The 7518-nt window shown below is 42.3% G+C and overlaps 1 long non-coding RNA gene across 1 annotated transcript; it reads left to right on the top strand.

The window, feature by feature from the left end:
- The first annotated feature begins 1750 nt into the window (after positions 1-1750).
- Positions 1751-6353, top strand: LOC138242422 (uncharacterized). Its single transcript, XR_011191557.1, has 3 exons — positions 1751-1882; positions 2850-2988; positions 4683-6353. It is a non-coding gene; the product is annotated as an uncharacterized lncRNA (long non-coding RNA).
- Positions 6354-7518: the final 1165 nt, after the last annotated feature.

Below are 7518 nucleotides of genomic sequence, written 5' to 3'. Positions count from 1 at the left end.
CGCTTAGCAACCGGCGCAGCAGCGGTATCCGGAGGACGAGCCGGAAGCGGGTTTTGGCGCCAGTTTTTCTCTTTTATTATCGGCTCATGAGAATAAAGTCAATATAAAACATAAAAGTCAATTTCTCTCCCTTATCTGTCTGAACATAAGAAAGGTTACAAACCACAGACACAGACAGGACACTGTAAGAGTAGGGGTGTTGACAATGACACATACAGTATGTATAAATATAAAAAAAGTTCTGACTGCTGGTCAGTACAGATCCCTGGACACTGTGTGTGAGAGTAGGGGTGTGGACCTCAGTGTCCTGACTGCTGGTCAGTACAGATCCCAGGACACTGTGTGTGAGAGTAGGAGTGTGGACCCCAGTGTCCTGACTGCTGGTCAGTACAGATCCAGGACACTGTGTGTGAGAGTAGGGGTGAGGACCCCAGTGTCCTGACTGCTGGTCAGTACAGATCCGTGACACAGTGTGTTAGTGTGGAGGTATCTTCCTTTTTCAAGTTTCGCTGTGATATACTGAAATACTTCCTCAGTTTCTGTTCCTCTTTGCTGTTTCTTACCCTGGTCAAATACTCAGCTTCTCTATTTAAGTTGAAGTAGTATTTCAGTTTGTGTGTGTGTTGTTTAGTGTGTGTTGTGTTTGTGTGTGCTCCAGTGGGTAAGGTTGTGTTGTATGTCTTTTGCTGTGATTCGACTTTGATTTGTTTTGTGGTGGTTGTTGTTCTAAGGCATGTCACTGATTCACTGAGAGGATAGGAACTATTCCCCCTCAGTTCACCTGGAAGATGGAAGGAGAGAGAGACTGTACTGAGTCCTGTCTGTAGGATATCCATTACGACAAGCACACAGTGTATATAAATGAGATATTAATGAATCTGTACTGTTATAGACTGTACTGAGTCCTGTCTGTAGGATACCCCTCACAACAAGCACACAGTGTATATAAATGAATCTGTACTGGTATAGACTGTACTGAGTCCTGTCTGTAGGATACCCATCACAACAAGCACACAGTATATATAAATGAGATATAAATGATTCTGTACTGTTATAGACTGTAATGAGTCCTTCTATCTCAACAAGCACACAGTATAAAAACGATTGTAGCTGATGTAACATCTAATCATGATATACACTAGATAGATACGATTTTATTGTCCCCTGAGGAAAAATTTTATGGACACCCAGCACTCCTGTACATTTAAACAGAATGGAAACAAAAAAAGAGAGAAGAAAAGAAAACCACAGCACATTATTTTATTACAAAAAATAAGAAAAATATTGCACATGTACAGTATAACACATAACAACATGTAACATGTATAACACGTCACAAAACATATCTCACTCACTCATGTGTTTATTAAAATGCAGATTACATTATATCGAAATTATTTATTTCATTTAAATTTGTTTGCTGATATAATTTATATAATTTAATAACTGCTACACATGCACAGTTAAAACAGAGCCTCCGTATAGACACACCTGTCAGCTCTCCTACCGTTTTATCTCTACTATAGAAGTCCCCGCATTTATTGGAGCCTCGGTCACCGCTAGTACACGGCAGCCCCACAGAAGAAACTCTTCACAGTGGTCTGGGCACGAACACTCGTGGAACCCGCCCGTCTTCTCCGTGGACATGGTTTCCCTGCGAGAGCCGGGCGAGGCGGGTCCTGGACGTGCGAATCTCTCAGGCTGCAGAGGCGCCTATTCTCGCAGTATTACGGCGCGCCGGTGCCGTGACTCGCTCCCGGCGGTGCCTCCAGTTCCTCCGCATTCCTGAGTGCCGGTTCCTCCGGTTCTGCTCATTTCATGTGAACTGCGCTCGGACCTACGGACCGGAGCGGGTTAGAGCGCCGGCACGGCCGCTCCGAAGGTCAGGAGAAAATTCTGAACTTTTCTCTCTTCTCACGGTGTGTGGGTTTAGCGAGAAATTATGGATTTTCAGTTCTGAAATCGAGAAAGTGCTCGAAAATCACGCTTTCAGGATATACGATCAGCTCCTGAAAGCTCATCGTACATCGAAGCCTGTTTAAAGCATATCAGTTTCTTTTAAATCGTATTTAAATCCCCGAACAATTTCTCTCTCCTGATCCGTGATGCCTGGAATACAGCCTTGGGACAAAATCTAAAACAAAAACAGCACAATTGATTCTTTTTATACACAGAGTTTATTAATATACTTCCTTAATTCTTTGCAGGTAAATTAACAACGCTGAAGTGAGAACATTAATAATATGTATCTTATATAGCGCCTTATATTCCAGAGAAAAAGTCCACACTGAGAGGAAACAGCAGAATTACACAGGGGCAGTGAAATTAAAGCTCTTTTATTGAAGAAGGTTTAGAGTCTGGATGTGAAAGACTTCAGGGAAGTAGACTCTCTGATGTCCTTGGTGATGTTTTCACCTGTTTCTCTAAATACTACTTGTTTCTTTTAAATTAATTTTACATGCTTTTCCCCCAGTAAGAGTGTTTGTTTGATGCACATATAAAATATTAGCTCTTCTTAATACAGGCACATATCAGAAAACACTGACTCAGTGTTCCAGGTTCACAGGAGAAGTGGCTTTTTCATTCCATTTGTAGTTAATAATTGTATTAAAGACACAGCTTGTGCGATTTGCCTCAGTTACTTTTAAAATATCTGGGTTTTCTTAGTCTTTCACCTGAAGCAACTTTCATTTGTATTGATTGACAGACCTGCCTGTTACTGGAACAACACGAGTCACATGAGAGTTTACTCATGAAAAGTATTTTAATGTTTAATGCTTCCTGAGTGAATAGATGCGTTATGAATTTTCCTGGCAGTTTATTAAGTTTCGTTTGTACTGATCTACCAGGTGGCGCCAGAGAAGACTCTTCCTCACCCAGGTGAGCTCACCTTTACCTGAAGAGAACAGGAAGTCTTTCTCCTTCAGGTCACCAGGAAGAGGGAAGGAGAGAGAGAGATGGCATCTGAGAGCTCAGCGCTCAGCCCTGGTGAGATGTCTCTTGTTCTAACTGTCAGAGTGTCGGTAAGGGAGTCACTGAAGGTCTCTTCTCTGTCACAGAGCACAGCAGCAGCTGGAGAAGTTTCTTCCTGTCTGCTGAGAGTTTGTTCTGTCTGTCAAACACACAGGGTCTGAACTAAGAGAGAGGAGCTGATTTACTTTCACTTTCTCTTGTCAGCGATCGGAGATTAGTACTGTGAAACCTGAACAGGAAGGACATCATATATTTCCCCTGGTTTGTACTAAGAAGTTAATTTACAGTAAAAACAATTTAATTGGTGTAAAACCTCAGGTTCACTAATGTATCTGCAGGAGTTTTAAACACGGCTGATATGTTCAGACATGGTTGTTTCCTGTTTGAAACCGGAGCAGCAGAGAGACACGCAGAATATAAAAAGAGTCTTGCCTGTTCGTTATTTAGTCACTGATGGATACAAGGGCCAGATGTGACAGTAGCCAGGGAATTTCTACTTTCAGTGTTTGAACTTGAGTCCCCAAAACTTCTGTCCTTGTTTTTTGTTTTCCTACTTCTTGTGTTCAGAAAGTTGATGACCGGAGAAACTGACCCATAGCTGTAACTGGGATTTTTATCACCTCAGACAAATAAAACTGTTTCTTTTTGAATAGGTCATTCCTCATGTTTTTTTTCCTTTCCTGAGCTGTACTGTCACCTTGACCTGATTCTTCCACTCCATCATGAAGGAGGTGAAAACACATCTCTGCTGTACAGAATTTCAACAGCAGGACGGACACAGCATCTCTGATCAGCTGGCTGTTCTACACCAGTTAACTAATTAAAACTTAGTACTGTGAAGAGGGCCTAGACACTAACTCCATTTTTCCTTTGACCTCTGCCATTTCTTGACTCATCTGTCCTGAAATGATCATCTATAATGTGAATCTTGGACACAGGTAACATGAACAGATGTAGCTTCACATGCATAGTTTGACTGGCTTTGGAAATCCGTGAGAATATTCTGAATTTGCTCTCTGATGGAAGAGGTGAAATCACACCAACACACTTCGGGGCTTGGTGACCTGTGGACTTGGTCATTAACTATCTAATACAAGTTCAATACAGCTTGCATGTGAAAGAATCCGACAGGTGGTGTGGAACTCCGAAGTCCACGTCAGGCCCATGACTTTCACACTTTTGCACCATCAGTTCTGCCCTTTGCTCATCTCACCCTCTGTTTCTGTATCTCGGCCTCGCTGGTGGTGAGGCACTGTGTTCAATCAATGAGCTCTCTGAGGCGGTGAACAAGTTGACCTGATCTTCACCAGCAGGGGGTGCCTGCAGGCAGTGAGAGGTTTCCACAGGTTGGGAGTTTTATCTGTCATCTGCTCTTTCCTCCCTGACCCGGTGCTGTGAGCTCGGGTCTTCACACAAAAAGGAAAATCTTGCACTTCCTGTACCTCTGCCATGGTTGGGAGACATGTTGGTGTCACAGTTAATAGCTGAGTAAACAATGAGGGGGGAGATTGAATAAAATAAAGAAAATAAAGAGAAGGTGGGGCAGAGCTTAAATTTTAGCAGGCATCTTGAATTGGTCACTTGACCCCCCATATATTTTAGTAAAAAATAGAACAAATCATCTACCATCAAAGGACATGTGTCTAGAGAGAGAATAGATACAAAAATTGCATGTGTGATAAAAATTTGGTAATCTTTCTCTCTGACAGGGGAGCAACAGGCTGATTCCCATGAGGCACCACAGTGTCTCTCAGAGATCAGAATCATGCTGCTGGGGGAGAGATGGTCTGGGAGGAGCTCGGCAGGAAACACCATCCTGGGCAGAGAGGAGTTTGACACTAAGAGAGGAATGGAGGAATTTGAGAAGAGACAGGGTGAAGTAACTGGGAGGCAGGTCACTGTAGTTAACACACCAGAATGGTATTTCTGTGTTCAGTGGTACTCAGGTGGACAGGAGCATCCTTTCGAGGACACTCTAGACTGGAATAAAAAGGTGATTCAGCCCAGTGTGTCTCTGTGCCACCAGGACCCCACGCTCTCCTCCTGGAGATTAATCTGGACTCAATCACAGACCACTGGAGATCAGTGGAAAAGCATCTCAATCTTCTCAGTGAGAGAGTGTGGAAACACACAATAGTGCTGTTCACCTGGGAGAACACACTTAGAAACACAACCATTGAGCAGCGCATTGAGAGAGGAGGGAAGGAGCTCCAGTGGCTGGTGGAGAAATGTGGGAACAGGTATCATGTTCTCAACAACAAGAACAGGGGCGACCACACTCAGGTCACAGAGCTCCTGGAGAAGATAGAGGACATGGTGGCAGGAAACTATGGGCTGTACTTCACAACTGACATTGAGCAACTACACACTGAACCAGAAAAATATATTAAGCAAAAGGAGGAGAAGAGACAGAGAGAGACAGAGGGAGGGGGAGAGACAGAGAGAGACAGAGGAGTTGAGACAGAGGGAGGGGGAGAGACAGAGAAGTTGAGACAGAGAGATGAGGAGAGACAGAGAGAGACGGAGGAGCTCACACAGAGGGAGGAGGACAGATAGAGAGACATAGGAGCTCAGACAGAGGTTGGAGGAGGAGTGAAGCAGGAGAGAAGAGGAGCTGAAGGAGAAGATGAGAAAGACACTGAAGGAAGAGGAGCTGGAGAAAGAGACAGAGGAGCCCAGACTGGCTGTCAAGAGGAGAAACAGTAAAGAATTCAACCCTCCCAACAGTGAGTGTGATTGAAGCTGTATTACTGAGTCACTGATTTTACTGGTCATCAAACTCAGAGATTCAACCATCTTGTTTCCTGTTAGGAATTAAAATAATACTGTGCTCCGCTCTGTACTGTATTACTAACAGTGGCACACAGATGTGTGTCTGTTTAAATCCTCTGTGCTGTAATTGAACTGTTTTCTATCTGGATGATTAGATTTAATCCATCACACAGCAGCTCAATCTCTGTAATATGTTCCTCAAGACTTTCTGACCAACAATCAATCAATAATCTAGGCTTATTTATCAATGCACGAACAGTACAGCACACAGCAGTGTTGTCGGCATTGAAATGCTTTCGCCGCGAGTTGGTTAAAGGTTCGTTAAGAGGGATAGAAGTGTAGAAGGACAGGAATTTATAGGGGTTAACATTAGGATACAACAGATTACACAATTGCAATTAACAGATAGTGCAGAGGTAACACAAGGATAGGTGGTATTTACAGATGCAGCCATTCAAAGTGCGCGGTACAGACACGTACCGGAGGTAATTGGCTACTGCGTCACGCATTGTGACGCACGATGACGCGCGGTACCACGGTGCGTGATTGGTTGACCGACAGGGGCACTCGTGGTCCGTTGGTCTGTCGTAGAAAGATTTACAGTAAACGTCTTTACTGTGCCCATTGTAGTATTGAATATTTATATGGAATTTTACCACTGAAGGGAAATCTTAGTAGCTGAGCATAAAAAGAATAGGAGAATACTGTAACGCGTGTGAAGGCCATAAACAATATTAATTTTGGAACATAAACATACATAAACATACAGTATATGGCTGGTCTCAGTAGTTTAAAGAAAAAATACACACCAGTATTCCATTTCTCCCTAAACATTTTAAGCATCGAAGTCTTTCATTAACCTGATACCGGAGTCAACAAGCATACTTTTTAGAATTTGATTAAAAGGGAATATAATATGGAATTGCGTATCTAAAGAAATTAATAACGATATAATTATATTCATGTACTGCAGCACAAGAATAGTACACGCTGTACATTGCCTGTTGATAATGTTTCTGTAGTGCCTTTTCAGCACTTGCTGGTGACGCTGTGGGTTAGGTTCCTGACTCCCATGTCACATGGTCTGTGATCAAATCCCACAAGATTTATTTTTCTTAACTAGTATACTTTAGATCTTTTTTTCTGAACCGGGGAAAATCTGATCATGTTTATAACAATAATAAAAAAACATTATTTTACATATCACCTTTATGTGATATCACCTTTATGTGATATCACCTTAAGGACAGCACATACAAGGGTTAATTGCAAATGGACCGCGCAAAGAAATTTAAAATAGTCTTCTTTAGGTGTGAGGGCAGGAGTGGATCGCAGAAGGCATAATCGGCAAATTAGGAAAACAAAGAACAGGACAGGTGAGACGTTTATCCAGAGCGCGAGTGATCAGAAAAAGGAACAGCTGTTACGCCCAGGTTTTACGCTCTCTCTCTGCTGAATGAATAAAAGCATTTTATTAAAAACACGTTTGCGTTTGTCTGGGTATTTACTTTGTAATCTGTGGTTTACATCTACTGTATTGTTTTGAGATGCCACTTTTAAAGGTGATATGTAAAATAAATGTATTATTGTTAGAGAAACATGATCAGATTTTCCCTGGTTCAGAAAAAAGAGGATTAAAATCTGTAATCTTTCCACTTGTATGTCATCGGAAAATACAAGAAGTTTCTGCTTTGTGTAAGGATGGTATCAAAAAGTAATCTAAGTGGTGAGAAAGCTGTGCTCCTCAAAGCGCTTTACAGGATAAAAACAATA

This window comes from Lepisosteus oculatus, chromosome 14 (assembly GCF_040954835.1).
Source record: "Lepisosteus oculatus isolate fLepOcu1 chromosome 14, fLepOcu1.hap2, whole genome shotgun sequence".
Classification (NCBI taxonomy): domain Eukaryota; kingdom Metazoa; phylum Chordata; class Actinopteri; order Semionotiformes; family Lepisosteidae; genus Lepisosteus; species Lepisosteus oculatus.
This window is presented reverse-complemented; position numbering and strand designations above follow the sequence as displayed.